The 19,818-nt window shown below is 39.7% G+C and overlaps 1 protein-coding gene across 16 annotated transcripts in view; it reads left to right on the plus strand.

Moving 5' to 3' along the window:
* The window catches only part of LOC309655013 (uncharacterized protein), a 184,741-nt gene that overhangs the window by 14,838 nt on the left and 150,085 nt on the right, over nucleotides 1-19,818 (plus strand). For 5 of the 16 annotated variants that reach the window (XR_014260539.1, XR_014260540.1, XR_014260541.1 and 2 more), the window contains exon 1: nucleotides 8,698-8,781. The gene's annotated coding sequence lies outside the window, so the exon portion shown is untranslated. Of the gene's footprint in view, nucleotides 1-1,966; nucleotides 8,782-19,818 lie in introns of those variants that run through there. The other 11 variants (XR_014260538.1, XM_082449902.1, XM_082449903.1 and 8 more) reach the window with 6 other exon arrangements.

Here is a 19,818-nt window from a genome sequence, read left to right on the forward strand (position 1 = left end):
GATAACCAAAGGTATCGATCGGGGCCTGCTGGAGTCTGGGCCTGATGCTTACGCTGAAATGGAGTTTGCCATTATGTGTGGAGCTAAATAGTTCATTTCCTGCTGCGAGACAGAAGGAAATCACTCAAAGAAGGCTTTGGGATGGACGATCCCAATAGCTGAGAAGCTGTGAAAGAAAAAAAAAAAAATTAAGTTTTTCAGAATTGATTGCAATATTTCGAAAGATATTCTTTATCTCTGCCCAAAAGCAAACTTTCCATTTGGATTTGTCAGAGTCAGCTTTTAGCAAGACCTATTTTTATGGTTCTTTTTGATTAATGGAAAGGAGCCGTTTTCTCTTCCTTCACTGTAATAAAAATCAAGCCGTCGGAGGGTGCCCTTCAAAATAGAAATCAAGAGATGATTTGAACAGAATATTAATACTGCTCTTTTAAACTCCTGTTTTCGTATTCTGGTTTAATATACTAAAGTTTCAGCCAATCTCTCCTCTAAAAGGCAATCTACATTTTGTGAAAATATGAGTGTTTCCGACAGAACTTGATCACAATCTTTCATACATTCTTTCCTATTTACAGATAGCAGCGAGAAGAAAGGCTGGGACTCATTCTTTTGTGCTTGAATAGGCCAGACAGAACATGTGATTAGATGAATTTGGGCATCTCAATCATTTTATTGTAGCTATTGTTATCGTTCAGAATTCATGGGGCATAATTTTTAATTCAAGAAGACGGAGTGGATTTCTTTCTTGGAAAAAAAATGATTTCTCAGTTTCCAGCAATAAGGCTCTTTAGAATCAGGCCATGAGCTAACTGACAACACAATGGAGTGTACTTTACTATGCATTGCTTTAATTTCACCCCAACCTAGAGCCCGTCTTAAAACTTTTGCCAATGATGATGTTTCCAGAAGCTCTGAGGCCCCCTCGGAATCTTCAGGAGGCATCAGGATTATTTTAATGGATCTGCCTTAAAATCTCTTTTATCTGAGCATCCTGAGTTTTTTCTGCCACCAAATCTGCATCAGCCTAGTTCACTGAAACAGTATCTCTCAACCTTTTCTCATTAGTATCCTCCTACACTACCCTGACAAGTTTTTTAAGACACTTTTTCCCCCAATCGCTCCTTTTCCCCATGAAATTTTAATGCCTCAAATATGCTGTATATCTGTTTATGTACTGTGGACCGCCATATGACCATAAACCATTGTAAAAGCTGAGATTCTTTTGCCTCCCAAGAATCAATTTCATCACCTTGGGCAATATCCCTGCCCCCACCCCCCCATACATGTACTGAAATATACACACAATACTACCAAGTCAATCTTACACTTTGTTTCCTTAAGGCACTATAAGTGAAGAAAACCTGTTGAAATGGTTGGCTACTGATTGAAATGTAGTGATTATACTTAATGTATATTTGCACTACAAGATGATGGGCGTTGAGTATACACCTCTTCCTGGTAATGCTGGCACTGCAGCTGCTAGGCCATTAGGGGCAGTGGGGACATGGCTGAAATCAAACTGGACATCTAAAAATTGGTCTTGGTCTACAGGGGTGTCATCAGAATTCAGCCCAATCCACTAAGGAAGCGAAAGTGCCAAGTGCCTATTCTTTTTTTTTTTTTTTTTTTTTTAAAGGGGAAGAGGAGGAAATGAGGAGTCTTTTTTTTTTTTTTTAATTGATTGATTGATTGATTGCTATGTTGGGTCTTCATTTCTGTGCGAGGGCTTTCTCTAGTTGTGGCAAGCGGGGGCCACTCTTCATCGCGGTGCACTGGCCTCTCACCATCGTGGCCTCTCCTGTTGCGGAGCACAGGCTCTAGACGCGCAGGCTCAGTAGTTGTGGCTCACGGGCCTAGTTGCTCCGCGGCATGTGGGATCCTCCCAGACCAGGGCTCGAACCCGTGTCCCCTGCATTAGCAGGCAGATTCTCAAACACTGCACCACCAGGGAAGCCCAGGACACTACACATTCTTTTGTGGGGTTTTCACAGTAGCGTGGCTTCAAAGTAGCAAAGATTATCTCCCTCCCAACTTCCTCCTAATCTTTTCAACCAGGATCAGCTTCCCTTTCTCCACTTCGGTTCTACTATGTTGAGTTTTGATTTCAAAGAGGGTAAAACAGAAGAATAGGAATGAGAGAGGAAAGGAGAGAAGAGAAATAGGAGGAGACATTGGGAAAGGCATTAGAAAGTGTCTGATAGGAGGGGGATGGATTACGGAAAAGTGTCTGGGAATTGTTCTAAAAACTTACAGACACTCACAGAATCTTCCCAGCAAGGCTTTGCTTACCAACATCCTCCTTTTACAATGGGGGATATAGATTAGGAAGAAGGTATTATACGTACAGGGAGGTTAAGTGACTTGCCCAAGGTTACCCAGCTAGTAACCTGCAGAGCCAGGATTTGAACCCAGACAAACGAGTCCTGAGGGCCATGTCATCATCATGTACACCAAGAACCTGCCCAGTTTCCCAAATGGCTCCTTTTCCCTAGCCCCATTCTCTCGGAATTCTCCAGTAGTTGGTGTTATTATCTGGAACAGTGTTTTTCTGATTGTCCTTAGCAGAGTGATGTTCAGTTTTTACTGTTTCAAAGAGTTCTCCAAGGATCTGATTTAAAATGCAGATTATCATTCTCCATGCCTGAAAGAAGAAGATCCAGAGGTTCTAAGTGGATCCCAGAAAACTGTCATTCTAATAAGCACTCCCAGTGACTGTCCTTCAGGTGACCTCTGTAACTTCTTTCCTTGGGCCCGTGGTCCCACTTCACTCAGGTCAACTCCTTGTTGTGCCTGGTGCATTCTTGGGCTTCTGCCTAAGATTTCCTTCAAGGAGAGGACTCCAGCTGTGACAAGCCGGAAAAACCACTTGTCTCACTGGTTATATACCTGGAGGTCACAGTGCTCTTTTGAGGACATTATGACAAATTATTTTTGATTAGTAAATTACCAACCTTAAGTACAGAAATTAAGTATAATGTATATATTTTATTGGTATTATCCTATTTGCATCCTGCCATACTGGGCTAATTATTAAAATCCATATAATACAATAATGTGTTAAAAGTGAGGAATTCATTCTAAAGAGAAAAATTGGTTAGAAAAACAAGATAAAAGTGGGATGCATTTCCATAAAATATATGCTGTGCAATCCAATATGCTTGCTAGATCTGAACAAATTGGCCAGTGAACTTTGCAGCAGCTAAAGCAAAGAAGGAAAGTTATCAGTGTTATTCTTTGTAATAAGCCACTTTCCCAGGAGAACAACCATTCCTACGATCAAGACCCCAGAGAAATCACTGCCCACTGTCAAATAGCAGCGTGTGAGGTTCTGGGTGGCATCTTCTCGGTAAACCCAATTGTGAAGTTCATCTCCCATTTCTACACTTCCCTTTGTGTAGTTTGATGGAATTGCAGCAAAGCCAATTCAGTAGACGTAATCTAGCCATGGGCCAAAATGAGGGAGTCAGGCACTCTGTTCTCCAATGATCAAGGATACATTTGAAAGCAGCTAGAACTTAGGGTAAGTTGCCAAATTATGGCCTGTGAGTCAAATGTGAATTTTTTTCTTTTTGTATTTATAAGTAGTTGAAAAAAAAGATTTTATGACATGAAAATTTTATAAAATTCCAATTTCAGTATCAGTAATTAAAACTTTATTGGAACACATAATATTCATTTATTCATGTATTTTTTATGCCTGCTTTTGTGCTACAACAGCAGTTACACAGTTGGGGCAGAGCATGTTGCTCACAAAGTCTGAAATATTTACTAGCTGGGCCTTCACTGGGAAAGCTTGCTCCTGCTTTAGATTATGCAGAAGGGGTTGGACTGCCTCTCCTTCAGTCTTGTTTTTCTTGCTCAGTTTTGCTCACTGCAGAGAGACAAGGAGTGAAAAGCTACAGTCCCTGGTGAGTAAGTAGAGGGTGTGTGTGCTCTTTTCCTCCTATTAAGGTAAGACAGGTACTTTTAAACAGTCAGTTGAACTGGGAGGCGAGACATCCCCCCTTCTCTGAAACTTGAAAAGCTGAATGGAGGTGTGTGATGTGTTCATAAGACACAACCACAATCATGAGCACACATGTACATGGGAAAAGAAACAAGCTGTTGTATCAGCAGGGTCCACTGTTACTGAGTCTCCCTGACTATTTGCTATTTGTTCATCCACGTTGTCATCGGCCAACATACTCTAGCAGCCATGTGGGGAGCTACCATCAGGGCTTTTAAAAAGATACATGTGAGGAAACCTACTTGACAATCATTAACTTCAACTTTTTCCTAGTAATTTTTTCTGTCTAACTTTATTGAATGCTACTTGTGGAATATTTTGGCCCAGCTTCTGGAGCGCTATTATTTTAAGGAAACAGTTTGAGAATGGCTAGTTTAAAACAGAAGTGGACTCTTAACTCCTTTATTGCAAGACTGGTGTCTGAAATTTTCCAGACAGAGAACCTCGAAGTGATGCCATTATCAACAAACGACTATATAATTATATCACGATAATGATTCTTATACAGTCTGGGTGCCTGGATATGTATGTTCTTACAAGTTCAAACCATGAACATCACTGACAAGCCTGTTTGGGGTTCTTTAGAGTAAGCATATGCCAGCCCCTTGGGCATGAGTCAGTGTGATAACAAAATTCTTAGGATGCCTTTTTTTAATATTGTAGATTAGAAAAGTTGGGTAGGGCATTTGCTCCCTAATCAGGTTTCAAGGGTGAGGAGAAGGCTGTCCTGGCTCCAGCTGTCAATCTGTGTCTAGAAATGTCACCAATGGTTTGTAGCCCGGAAGTGCTTGACTTGTGGACCCCTGGCGCTAATTGGATCCACTGATTTCTATAAAATCCCCACCTGCCATCAGCTCAGCAGTAGGTATGATACCGAAGCTCTAATGAACCCAGGGATAACTTTAAGGAGTCTGTCTGATTTCTTTTGATTTAATTGTTGGGCCAAAATTTTGGATTTTTAGGGAGGAAACTTCTTTGATTGTCTCTTCCAACCTTTCATTAGGATCCAAGCTGTTTCAGAAGGAGGTCAGGTTTTATCCTGGAAGACACCCCATTGTTGTGAAAGGTTCTTAGAACTTAAGGACTTGTCGATCAGGTGGGGCTTGGTTAGAACCTGCAAGGAAAATGAATCTGGAATTCTTGTTAACTAGGAACCTACTTGTTTCACAACAGCAGCAGAAAAATCCATGCCAGGAAGTGGGGAGCAGGTGACCTGGGGCTCTGGGTTGCTGCTGCCTGAGTTGTTTTGCTTTGGTAGTTATTTCCTTTGGTCCTTCCATATTAGAGCAGGATTCACTTGCAAACCTATTTTATCTCGCCCTGGGAGTTCCCTGTCTCTAAAAACAGAGACTGTCTTGTCATGGGGTACCGTCCTCTGGGAGAAACACGAATACATTTGGATGGGCTCCAGCCTCCCTGGCTGTTCTTTGATACCACAAATGAGGCTACCAGTGTCCTTTTCTTAGCAGGGTACTCGCAGTAGCTGTTTGTGATGAAGGGGACGTGGGCTGCTCTGACTACAGACTGTCACCACCTCCAGCTGGGCTGAAGCACTGTGGTCTTTGTCAGAATATTCTCCTTACGTCATCTACATCAGAAAAATATGCGCTTGCATTCTTACGTTTAGCTAGATGGATAGAATGTAAAATGCCTCCCTTCCCCAAACATACCCCATCAGCCACCTGAAAACCCCACAAGGACCCAAATGTTCTTTAGAAATTTGTGTTTATGGTTGAGAAGCAGCTTGCTTTTATGGTGATGGAGAACTTGGATGCCAGCAGGGAGAACACGCTTGTATTGTGCTATACTGTTTGCCCAAACTAGCAATTTAATATGCTGTCTCCATCAACCAAGGTCCAATCACTATCAACCAAATGATTGTTCTTGTTCGTGGAGCCCTCGGGCCCTTGCTGTGGCTCTCCTCCAGGCAAGGAAAGACTTGTTAAGTCATGCAGCCCGGTCATCTGATCCCAGTGGTGTGTCTTTCTGATGTCCGGACTTGCCTGGATTTGAATAATGCCAGCAAAGGGTCATCAGCATCTTCCCTTGGGAGATGATAATATATTCTCTTCTTGATTTGGGCATATTTTTTCATTTCGTGATTTTTTTCAATCATTCCTGAGAAGCTGGCTCTCTGCTTAGGGCTCCCTTTCTCTTCCTCTTCTGGTTGTTTTCTGAAATTTACCCGTCTAGGGGATGTGGGGTTTCTTAGACCTCTGCTTCGTAGTCATCTTTTTGCTAAACCCTGTCTGCTTTGGATTCCTTTGCTACGCCAGCTCTCCTCCCCTTCACTGTGAGGTTGCTGCATGACTGTATATTCCCTTCATTTTGTTTCAGCCCCTTCACTCTGTGTGCTGTTGATGGGTTGGTGCGAGAGAACGGGAGCGTGGGAAGAGAGATGTGTGGGGACCAGGGGTGCCCCTCGCTAAGGACCCATTGAGCCAATTGTTGGCTCAGGGCTGATTTGGAGTCAGAGATGCCAAAGTGGAGAAAAGACTGGAGATGCTGGTTTTCCAAGATCTGAGATGGAAACTGTGAAACTGAACAACAGGCTCTTACAATCCCACCACCTGACATTTTTTTGGATCAAATTGCTGGCCGGGATGTTCAGCAATTGAACTAGTTTCCTTCCAGGCCACTGTCTCTTATCTTTGTTCTCTGTTCTCCCTATGACTGTACTTCTTTCCTGTAACCACAGATGATGATATTAGGGGTGGAGGAGATCCTTGAGATCCTCCCGTGCAGCCCCCTTCAGTTAGATATGAAGACGTAAGCCTCACAGAGGCAATGACTTCTTCAAGGTCACACAGCAAGCTGGTGGAGGAGCCGGGACCAGCAGCCCAGATCCTGAATCCCAGGCCAAAGCTGTCTTCTCTAATGGATCACTGGTTCAACCTGTGGAATTCAGAAAAGTTAACTTCTGCTGAAGCAGCTGCCTCCGAGGGTGTTCAGAACGTAACAGTGTGCGTCCATTTGCCAGACAGAAATGGCAAGGAAAAGAACTCACAGCACTGAGAGCAGAAATGTCAGATAAACCTTCAATTATTCTTCTGTAGGAAAACTGAAATGAACATAGCACGTGATACCAAATTAAGTGATTTGACTTGGAAGCTACCGTCATTCACGTCTTCTGGGTTTTCTCCCCTTCAAAAAATAAGGTATTTTCTCTCTTTTTAAGCAATAAAGAGTGGTCTAGGCATTATTTAATCATCCAAACTTTCTTTACCTACAATTCTTGAACCAGGTGGTACATAATTGGATAATTATAATTTGGAATCTGGAATAAAGTCTTTTAAGTAGATCCTATGGTAGGCAGCAACATGTATGACTAATAATAAGGTGACATCCCCTGGTTGTAAATTCCTTTGCCTCTGATACTGTTTATAATTTGCCCTTGAGCTGTCCTGTGGTCTGTTACCCAGTCATCGTTTTTTTTTCCACTGGCACGTGCATGTGAGAATGGGCTGTTGAAAATGTGCTGTTCCCTATGTGGAGACGCCTCTCAACCATAAACGAGCTTTTCTAGGGTGTTAATTCTATAATTTCCTGATTCCTAACCCTAAAATGTTACCCATTAATGGCAGCATCTCAAAATAAAGGTGAGAAAAGATACTTATCTTCTATTTTGGTTCTGAATACTTGAAACTAAGAACCTAATCTATTTCTCATGTTATAAAATGTGAAAAAGAAAGAAAAAAATCAACTGAAAATTTCTCCGAAGATCTTTGTGGCTTAATACTCTAGCTTTGTTCCCTGTAATATAAAAATACTGTTTCTAAAGTGACTGAAAGTTGTCAATGTCTTCTGCCTAAGACATCAAAGAACTGTAAAGCAGATCGAATCAAGCATCCAGACAAGAGATGTTCTAGTTGTGAGGGCGGTGGTGGTGAAGAAATGTTGGGCTAACGTGGGGATTTCACCCGAGATGAGGAAGTTCTTTCTAGAGGCTTCGCAGGATTAGATGTCAGCAGGTATATGCGTCACTTTTGCCTTTCGTGTGTCTCAGTGCCTGAACAGCTCTATGTGTCCCTGTGTACACGAGATATTTACACCCTTCCTTTGGAAGCCATCTTTGGTTGGACTCATATCCTTGTCACTGAGCGTAGCCTCTGTAAGTACTTGTAGGTGTGTGTACAGTGCCCGTCGTCCCCCTCCAGGGCACACACCTTGTACATCCTCCTCAATGTAGTGGCACAGGGTTTTATTAAACAAAGATGTATAGCATGATAAATCTGTGAACTGGGTATAGAAACTAAGAACCTTGGCAAGTGGTCTCAGTCTTTTAAATTATTATCTATTTATTTATTTATTTATTTATTTGGCTGTGTTGGGTCTTCGTTTCTGTGCGAGGGCTTCCTCCAGCTGCGGCAAGCGGGGGCCACTCTTCATCACGGTGCGCAGGTCTCTCACCGTCGCGGCCCCTCCTGCTGCGGAGAACGGGCTCCAGACGCGCAGGCTCAGTAGTTGTGGCTCACGGGCCTAGTTGCTCCGCGGCATGTGGGATCTTCCCAGACCAGGGCTCGAACCTGTGTCCCCTGCATTAGCAGGCAGATTCTCAACCACTGCGCCACCAGGGAAGCCCCCGGTCTCAGTCTTTTAAAAGTCCGTCTCACTCAGGCTCTCTGTTCTTTGGGTGTTTTCCTTCCTATTTTGGGTCTTTCTGTTTTTACCAAGCATGGTCTTTCTGGTTTGCAGGTACCCGCGCTGGGAAGACAGCAGCTCAGCCCTTGCGAGGCTCCGCTTGAAAAGACACCCAGATTCCCAGGCCTCACAAGGTACATCTTACACTTTCTCACTCTTGTCGTCCCCGAGCAACTCTGATAACACTCCCACCTCACCCCTCTTCACCTGAAGCACCAAGACGCTACTTTCGTGCCTTGACCAATCCCATTTACTGAGAGCTAATCTGATTCCCAGCCTAGGTGACTCTGTGGACGGTGGTTTGAGGAATGCTTCCTCCCTCACAGTGGTGGAAACACCCTCACCTGGGAACTGCCCTGATGAGAAGCCCAGAGACTCAGGCAAGGCTCCACCCATGGGGGCCTACCAGCCGTCTCATGCCGCTGGGCCAGGCACACCTATTGGAAAGATAGACTCAGTGGAGTCCTTGAAATTAGCTTCCAGTGATTTTCTTTTTTCTTTTTCTTTTTTTCCAGTTTTGCTTATTTATCTTTTTAGGTTTTTTTTTTAATTTAATTTTTATTTTATATTAGAGTATAGTTGATTTGCAATGTTGTGTTGGTTTCAGGTGTACAGCAAAGTGATTCAGTTATACATATACATATATCCATTCTTTTCCAGATTTTTTTCCCATATAGTTTATTACATAAATTTCCCTGTGCTATACAGTAGGTCCTTGTTTATTATCTATTTTATGTATAGTAGTGTGTATATGTTAATTCCAAACTCCTAATTTATCCTTCCCCCCACCCTTCCCCTTTGATAACCATAAGTTTGTTTTTGAAGGCTGTGAGTCTGTTTTGTAAATAGGTTCATTTGTATCATTCTTTTCTTAGATTCCGCATGTAAGTGATATCATATGATGTTTGTCTTTGTCTGTCTGACTTGCTTCACTTAGTGTGATAAAGCCTCCAACGATTTTCATTCTCAGACTGAGAGGACAGACCCAAAACCTCCTCTTCCCCAAGGTATTAGGATCATATCCAAAATATGTGTACTCGGCACCACCCCATACGATCTGCTCCTCATCCTTCTGAATTTCCTTCTGGAAAGGTTCCATCAAAGAAGGATGTGCCAGCACAGTTGTGCACAAAGAATGCATCCAGGTGATGTCGCATGCGCTCTTGGGGACTGAGGCAGGAACAGACACTGACACGTGGCATTTAACTCTCGGGAAAGATAATGATGAATATTTCCATGTCCGTTTCTGGAGATAGTTCTTCATTGCTTCTTGTTACCTGTAGAATAAACTATAAACTCCTTTCCGAGAGTCATATGCGTCTCTTTATGACTTTCCTACTCCTAAAGCCTTGTTCTTTGACATTGCCCTCCCCCCATTCTATGTTACAGATGTATAGAACAATCAACATTTATTCATTCAACGAGTATCCACTAATGGCATACAATAAGGCAGGTCTGTGCTACAACTGGGGCAAAGCAGTGGACAAATGGGACCCATTGGTCCGTTCTCTCTAGAGCAGGCACATCCCTTCTGGATACTATGTTACCTGCTCACCCTTCTCTGACAGACTCACACACGTCCTAGTGATTTCTCTTATGATGCACCTGCTCCCAGAGATTTCTCTGACCGTGAATCTTAGGTTTCCTTCCTTTGCGCTACTCCACCATGGAAAGCATACCTCTGCCATAGCAACGGTCACTCTTATTTTAGCCAATTGTTTACCCCTGTGACCTGCTTTCTCTACCCCTTCCTTCCGTTCAACACTCCACTCATGTTCAAGTTTCTTTGCAATTTTAAAGCAGGATCTATATCTTATGCACATTTATTCCTTAGGGCCTTGTACAGCATCTGACATGTAAGTGATATCATATGATATATACTAAACATTCAATAAATATGTTGTAGAATCACTAAATGATTAACTGACTGAGGCTACTCTGATTTGGGGTTACCCAATGTACAGAGGCATAGATAGATATAACTGTAGGCATGAGAGAATTTTGTAAGACCATTTCTAACCCTCCACATCACAGATGAGGCATTTCTTAGTTGAATCACAGGAAGCAATACAAATACCAAATACCCAGTGTTTGGAGCTGCAGAAAATCTGTGAACAGAAATAATAATAACTGAAGTCGGAGGACATACTTCTGTTCAGCAGTTAGTCTAAGTGCTGGTCAGTAAACAGGTAGGAGTTTGTGTAATGATAGGTTATGTTGAAGTCTGTTCTACTTTGTTGAGCTCAAGCTTCAGAGTCAAGGACCATAAGACACTTACTCAACTGCGAGCTCAATGATGAATCATGAGTTACCTCATCTGCCATCTTGCAGCCTTGTTCAATGAACGACTCCAAGGTTGGGGGAGAAGAATCGTTCAAGGTTAGGGTAGAATGCCTGGGATGGATTTAAGTGGAGAGGGGAGGGATGGAAATGGTTTTTATTAGGTGAATGGAGGTGAGACTTGAGTCTGGTTTCCGGAGGAGCTATTCTGGTCAGAGCTGTGAGGCAGGAAGGAAAGGGAGGAGTTTGCTCCTCTAGAGGAAATTAATTTTTTTTTATCCTCTGATGTATCCTCTCTTTTCATTATCTCTTGCTTTTCCTTTTCTTTTCTCCTTGTGTTTCTCCCATAGAAATTGCTGTTTCTCTTTGGCCACAGTTCAGTTCTTTAAAATGCAGCCACCTGTGTGTGTTGAGGAGCATATGCTTTTCATCTTCTTATGAGTTGCACTTAGAGTTGGTTAAGTTCTACCATAGTGGAATCTGCCCAAGAAAATGTCCAACAACTTGTGGAATGTGATTTGATAAAGGCAATTCTTTTATTTTTTAATTGAAGTATAGTTGATGTATAATATGATATAAATTACAGGTGTACAATACAGTGATTCACAATTTTTAAAGGTTATACTCCATTTATAGTTATTATAAAATACTGGCTGTATTCCCTGTGTCGTACAATATATCCTTGTAGCTTATTTTAAACCTAATAGTTTGTACCTGTTAATCCCCTAACCCTATATTGCCCCTCCCCTCTTCCCTCGCCCCAGAGGTAACCACTAGTTTGTTCTCTATGTCTGTGAGTCTGTTTCTTTTTTGTTATATTCACTAGTTTCTTGTATTCTTTAGATTCTACATATAAGTGATATCATACAGTATTTGTCTTTCTTTGTCTGAATTATTTCACTTAGCATAATGCCCTCCAAGTCCATCCATGTTGCTGCAAATGGCAAAATTTTGTTCTTCTTTATGGCTGAGTAGTATTCCATTGTATATATGTACCACATCTTCTTTATCCATTCATCTGTTGATGGACACTTAGGTTGCTTCCATATCTTGGCAACTGTAAATAATGCTGCTATGAACTCTGGGGTGCATGTATCTTTTTGAATAAGTGGTTTTTTTTTTTTCAGATATATACCCAGGAGTGGAATTGCTGGGTCATTAGGTAGTTCTACTTTTAGTTTTTTGAGAAAGCTCCATATGGTTTTCTACAGTGGCTGCACCAATTTACATTCCCAACAGCGTATGAGGATTCCCTTTTCTCTCCATCCTTGCCAATGTTTTTTATTTGTGTTCTTTTTGATGATATCCATTCTGATAGGTGTGAGGTGATAACTCATAGCTGTTTTGTTTTTCATTTCCCCGAGGATTAGCGATGTTGAGCATCTTTCATGAGTGATGAGGGCAATTCTTAAGCTAAGAATTGAGTTTTCTCACTGACAATTCATGACCAGGCCAATTGGGTGTTTGAAGTATGTCCTCCACCTGGTGACTTGCTTCTCTAACTGGTGGCTACTGTCCTCATCAGGCCTTTTAGCCCATCAGCCTATAATTGTTAAAACTGGACAAAAAAGGAAAATAAGATACCAGTTTTTTTTATGTCTAATTAAAACAAAAAACTCCCTTAATGCGTTAAGGTCTTGAACAAGGACCGTTAAAAGAAAATACCTTTCTGATATTTATAAATGCAAAACAGTGACTTTAAGTTTAGATTTTATATCTTCAAGCAAAATTTACAAAGAAGTACTCACCATAGCCTAGACGTTCTTTCTCTGGGTCACAGAGCTTTGTAGGGCTGCTCAGGGGGTGACTATACCCTTACTCTGTTTTATCGTGTGCACTTGTTTATAGCCTATATTCTTCCACAGACTTACAGGTAATGCAAATGAGGTCCTTTTGATAGATAAATGTTTACTTTTCATTACCTAGAAATTTGACAAATAAAATATTTTTAGTCTAGTATTTTTATTCCGGTAAAGTGTTTTGTCCCAGTAAACATGCTCTTTCATTCATGTACAATTTTAAATGGTTTCTTTTCTCATTTTCCTGATTCTCCTTCCTTTATTGGTCAGACCAACCTATTTATTAATAAAAGATTAATAAATGCCAGGCAACCCCTGGCTCTGAGCTTCCTAGAGGAAGAGGAGGGACGGCAAGGAACTGTTCAGGAAAGCTGTCATGATTTTTTTCTCAGCATGCGAAGCTAATGTGCCCAGCAAGGAAAGCACTGTAACTCCTTTGTTTCTATATTTCCAACTTTGTGTTAATAATCATCCATTTTATCAGAAACTTCTCATTTCTTTGAAATATGCAATTTTAACAGGATTTGGTACATTCTTAAGTATCTCTACTCCATCTCCTAGCAAGTATTTTTTCCTGCAGCCATGTCAAAATTTATAATAGAGTTTGATAAAATTTTAAACAGTTGATGGATTTTTAATTTTTAATATTTGAATAGCTTATATATTCCATAGTAAAATATTCAAAGCATGAAAAGGATATATATGAAAAGTAAACCTTTCCCCATTCCCTGCCTTAAGTTTCCTATTTCCAGTTCTCTTTTCCAGAAACAACCAAGATTACTCATTTCTTATGTATCCTTTCAAACATACATATATATATGCAGAGTATTTATACTTGCCCTTCCCCCTTTGGAAGAATAAGAGTATATTACACACTGTTCTGCATTTTGTGTTCCTCACATATCTGCATATCTCAGAAAATGTTCCAGATTGGTGTTTACAGAAGTACTGTCTCATTATATTTATAGCTGTACTTTATTCCAGTGTATGGAAATACCATAAGTTATCCAACGAATTTCCTATTGATGAACATCTAAGCTGTTTCCAATATTTTGCTCTTACCCTCCACTCTGCAGTGACTATTCTTGTACATGTGTCTTTGTGCACACATGTGAAACTATTTGTAGGATAGACTATTAGATTCAGATTGCTTGGTCGAAGGGAATAGAAGCACATTTCAATTTTGATAGGTGTTGCCAAATTGCCCTTCAAAGATGTTTCCCCAATTTATACTCACAATAACGTGGCTTGAGAATATGGGTTTCTCTTTAAACTGTGCACCATCTATAAAGAGAGGTAACCTGTTCAGTATTTGCCATTCCATCTTGCAATCAGCAACTAAATGAACCTACCAGACACTACATGTAATTAAGAGCCCATTACAGTTACTACTGAAATTAGTCAGTGTGATGCTCTGTATCACCTTCTGCAGCTGATTAAATGCATGGTTAACATCCGTGCCTCAACTTGCAATCCTGCAAGTGTTTAGTGGCTGCACCCAGAGCATTTGACAGCAGTGCTCATTGACGGGAGAGAGAATGTTCTGTGTGTTTTAGAAAAGTAAAGGTCAATGTCTTCAGCCAGATGCTCTTTAGTTAGACAAGTATTTAAACTGTGATCTTATATCTCAAAATTCAGCACAATATTAACCATGATGGGAAGTTCAGCAAGTGTTTGCTCTCCCCGCTGAAAAATGTCTGTACGTTTGACGGTGGCTCATAATAAGATCGTTCACAGTCAACCTGAAATGATTCTGTCTGCTTTTCACATCAATAAAAATAAAAATGGTTTCAACCTCTGATTTTAGAATTAGGGATGTTAGTTTTATTATTATTATTGGTGGAATAAATATTTTATTTTATTTTATTTTGAATTTTATTTTATTTATTTATTTATTATACAACAGTTTCTTACAAGTTATCTATTTTAGACATATTAGTGTATATATGTCAATCCCAATCTCCCAATTCATCCCACCACCACCCCGCCCCTGCTTTCCCCCCTTTGTGTCCATACGTTTGTTCTCTACATCTGTGTCTCTATTTCTGCCTTGCAAACTGGTTCATCTGTACAATTTTTCTAGATTCCACATATATGCGTTAATATACGATATTTGTTTTTCTCTTTCTGACTTACTTCACTCTGTATGACAGTCTCTAGGTCCATCCAAGTCTCTACAAATGACCCAGTTTCATTCCTTTTTATGGCTGAGTAATATTCCATTGTGTATATGTACCACATCTTCTTTATCCATTCGTCTGTCGATGGGCATTTAGGTTGCTTCCGTGACCTGGCTATTGTAAATAGTGCTGCAGTGAATATTGGGGTGCATGTGTCTTTTTGAATTATGGTTTTCTCTGGGTATATGCCCAGTAGTGGGATTGCTGGATCATATGGTAATTCTATTTTTAGTTTTTTAAGGAACCTCCATCCTGTTCTCCATAGTGGCTGTATCAATTTGCATTCGCACCAACAGTGCAAGAGAGTTCTCTTTTCTCCACACCCTCTCCAGCATTTGTTGTTTGTAGATTTTCTGATGATGCCCATTCTAACTGGTGTGAGGTGATACCTCATTGTAGTTTTGATTTGCATTTCTCTAATAATTAGTGATGTTGAGCAGCTTTTCATGTGCCCCTTGGCCATCTGTATGTCTTCTTTGGAGAAATGTCTATTTAGGTCTTCTGCCCATTTTTGGATTGGGTTGTTTGTTTTTTTAATATTGAGCTGCATGAGCTCTTTATATATTTTGGAGATTAATCCTTTGTCCGTTGATTCATTTGCAAATATTTTCTCCCATTCTGAGGGTTGTCTTTTCGTCTTGTTTATAGTTTCCTTTGCTTTGCAAAAGCTTTTAAGTTTCAGTAAGTCCTATTTGTTTATTTTTGTTTTAATTTCCATTACTCTAGGAGGTGGGTCAAAAAAGATCTTGCTGTGATTTATGTCAAAGAGTGTTCTTCCAATATTTTCCTCTACGAGTTTTATAGTGTCTGGTCTTACATTTAGGTGTTTAATCCATTTTGAGTTTATTTTTGTGTGTGGTGTTAGGGAGTGTTCTAATTTCATTCTTTTACATGCAGCCATCCAGTTTTCTCAGCACCACTTATTGAACAGACTCTATTTTCTCCATTGTATATCCTTGCCACCTTTGTCATAGATTAGTTGACCATAGGTGTGTTGGTTTATCCCTGGGCTTTCTATCCTGTTCCATTGATCTATATTTCTGTTTTTGTGTCATTACCATATTGTCTTGATTACTGTAGCTTTGTAGTATAGTCTGAAGTCAGGGAGCCTGATTCCTCCAGCTCTGTTTTTTTCCCTCAAGATTGCTTAGGCTATTCAGGGTCTTTTGTGTCTCCATACAGATTTTAAGATTTTTTTGTTCTACTTCTGTAAAAAATGCCATTGGTAGTTTGATAAGGATTGCATTGAATCTGTAGATTGCTTTCGGTAGTATAGTCATTTTCACAATATCGATTCTTCCAATCCAAGAACATGGTATATCTCTCCATGTTTGTGTCATCTTTGATTTCTGTCATCAGTGTCATAGTTTTCTGAGTACAGGTCTTTTACCTCCTTAGGTAGGTTTATTCCTAGGTACTTTATCTTTTTGTTGCAATGGTGAATAGGATTGTTTCCTTAATTTCTCTTTCTGATCTTTCATTGTTAGTGTATAGGAATGCAAGAGATTTCTGTGCATTAATTTTGTATCCTACAACTTTACCAAATTCAATATTTACCTCTAGTAGTTTTCTGGTGGCATCTTTAAGATTCTCTGTGTATAGTATCCTGTCATCTGCAAGCAGTGACAACTTTACTTCTTCTTTTCTGATCTGGATTCCTTTTATCTCTTTTTCTTCTCTGATTGCCATGGCTAGGACTTCCAAAACTATGTTGAATAATAGTGGTGAGAGTGGACATCCTTTTCTTTTTCCTGATCTTAGAGGAAATGCTTTCAGTTTTTCACCATTGAGAATGATGTTGGCTGTGAGTTTGTCATATATGGCCTTTATTATGTTGAGGTAGGTTCCCTCTATGCCCACTTTCTGGAGAGTTTTTATCATAAATTGGTGTTGAATTTCATCAAAAGCTTTTTCTGCATCTATTGAGAGGATCATATGGTTTTTATCCTTCAGTTTGCTAATATGGTGTATCACATTGATCGATTTGCGTATATTGAAGAATCCTTGTGTCCCTGGGATAAATCCCACTTGATCATGGTGTATGATCCTTTTAATGTGTTGTTGGATTCTGTTTGCTAGTATTTTGTTGAGGAGTTTTGCATCTATATTCATCAGTGATATTGGTCTGTAATTTTCTTTTTTTGTAGTATCTCTGTCTGGTTTTGATATCAGGGTGATGATAGCCTCGTAGAATGAGTTTGGAGTGTTCCTTCCTCTGCAATTTTTTGGAAGAGTTTGAGAAGGATGGGTGTTAGCTCTTCTCTAAATGTTTGATAGAATTCACCTGTGAAGCCATCTGGTCCTGGACTTTTGTTTGTCGGGATATTTTAAATCACAGTTTCAGTTTCATTACTTGTGATTGGTCTGTTCATATTTTCTGTTTCTTCCTGGTTCAGTCTTGGAAGGTTATACCTTTCTAAGAATTTGTCCATTTCTTCCAGGTTGTCCATTTTATTGGCATAGAATTGCTTGTAGTAGTCTCTTAGGATGCTTTGTATTTCTGTGGTGTCTGTTGTAACTTCTCCTTTTTCATTTCTAATTTTATTGATTTGAGTCCTTTCCCTCTTTTTCTTGATGAGTGTGGCTAATGGTTTATCAATTTTGTTTATCTTCTCAAAGAACCAGCTTTTAGTTTTATTGATCTTTGCTATTGTTTTCTTTGTTTCTATTTCATTTATTTCTGCTCTCATCTTTATGATTTCTTTCCTTCTACTAACTTCGGGTTTTGTTTGTTCTTCTTTCTCTAGTTGCTTTAGGTGTAAGCTTAGATTGTTTATTTGAGAGTTTTCTTCTTTCTTGAGGTAGGATTGTACTGCTATTGCTATAAACTTCCCTCTTAGAACTGCTTTTGCTGCATCCCATCGGTTTTGGATTGTCGTGTGTTCATTGTCCCTTGTCTCTAGGTATTTTTTGATTTCCTCTTTGATTTCTTCAGTGATCTTTTGGTTATTTAGTAATGTATTGTTCAGCCTCCATGTGTTTGTGTTTTTTCCATTTTTTCCCCTGTAATTGATTTCTAATCTCACAGCATTGTGGTCGGAAAAGATGCTTGATATGATTTCAGTTTTCTTAAATTTACTGAAGTTTGATTTATGACCTAAGGTGTGATCTATCCTGGAGAATGTTCCCTGTGCACTTGAGAAGAAAGTGTAATCTACTGTTTTCAGATGGAATGTCCTATAAATATCATTTAAATCTCTCTGGTCTATAGTGTCACTTCAAGCTTGTGCTTCCTTACTAATTTTCTGCCTGGATGGTCTGTCCATTGGTGTAAATGAGGTGTTAAAGTTCCCCACTATCATTGTGTTACTGTTGATTTCCTCTTTTACAGCTGTTAGCTTTTGTCTTGTGTATTGAGGTGATCCTATGTTGGGTGCATATATATTTATAATTGTTATATCTTCTTCTTGGATTGATCCCTTGATCATTATGTAGTGTCCTTCCTTGTCTCTTGTAACATTCTTTATTTTAAAGTCTATTTTATCTGATACGAGTATTGCTACGCCAGCTTTCTTTTGATTTCCATTGGCATGGAATATCATTTTCCATCCCCTCACTTTCAGTCTGTATGTGTCCCTAGGTCTCAAGTGAGTCTCTTGTAGACAGCATATATATGGGTCTTGCTTTTGTATCCATTCAGCCAGTCTATGTCTTTTGGTTGGAGCATTTAATCCATTCACATTTAAGGTAATTATCGATAAGTATGTTCCTATTACAATTTTCTTAATTGTTTTGGGTTTGTTTTTGTAGGTCCTTTTCTTTCCTTGTGTTTCCTACTTAGAGAATTTCCTTTAGCATTTGTTGTAGAGCTGGTTTGGTGGTGCTGAACTCTCTTAGCTTTTGCTTGTCTGGAAAGCTTTTGATTTCTCCATCAAATCTGAATGAGATCCTTGCCAGGTAGAGTAATCTTGGTTGTACGTTCTTCCCTTTCATCACTTTAAATATATCATGCCACTCCCTTTTGGCTTGGAGAGTTTCTGCTGAGAAATCAACTGTTAACCTTATGTGAGTTCCCTTGTATGTTATTTGTCATTTTTCCCTTGTTGCTTTTAATAGTTTTTCTTTGTCTTTAATTTTTGTCAATTTGATTACCATGTGTCTTGGCATGTTTCTCCTTGGGTTTATCCTGCTTGGGACTCTCTGCACTTCCTGGACTTGGGCGGCTATTTCCTTTCCCATGTTAGGGAAGTTTTCAACTATAATCTCTTCAGATATTTTCTTGGGTCCTTTCTCTCTCTCTTCTCCTTCTGGGACCCCTATAATGTGAATGCTGGTGCATTTTATGTTGTCCCAGAGGTCTCTTAGGCCGTCTTCATTTCTTTTCATTCTTTTTTCTTTATTCTGTTCCACAGCAGTGAATTCCACCATTCTGTTTGCCAGGTCACTTATCCATTCTTCTGCCTCAGTTATTCTGCTATTGATTCCTTCTAGTGTATTTTTCATTTCAGTAATTGTATTGTTTATCTCTGTTTGTTTGTTCTTTAATTCTTCTAGGTCTTTGTTAAACATTTCTTGCATCTTCTCGATCTTTGCCTCCATTCTTTTTCCGAGGTCCTGGGTCATTTTCACTATCATTATTCTGAATACTTTTCCTGGGAGGTTGCCTATCTCTGCTTCATTTAGTTGTTTTTCTGGGGTTTTATCTTGTTCCTTCATCTGGTACATAGCCCTCTGCCTTTTCATTTTGTCTTTCTGTGAATGTGGTTTTCATTCCACAGGCTGCAAGATTGTAGTTCTTCTTGCTTCTCTGGAATAAATATTTTATAATGAATTTCTTATAAGTAATTATTTTGTCATATTTGGAAATTCTCAGTTGACACCATGAGGCTCCTTTTTTCTCTGTGATGTGTTACAGCCAAACCCACCACCTTGTCTGAAACCTGAGTTGAATCCTCATACCTTGCGTTTTCAA

Source organism: Balaenoptera physalus (assembly GCF_965194825.1).
Source record: "Balaenoptera physalus genome assembly, chromosome: 2".
Classification (NCBI taxonomy): domain Eukaryota; kingdom Metazoa; phylum Chordata; class Mammalia; order Artiodactyla; family Balaenopteridae; genus Balaenoptera; species Balaenoptera physalus.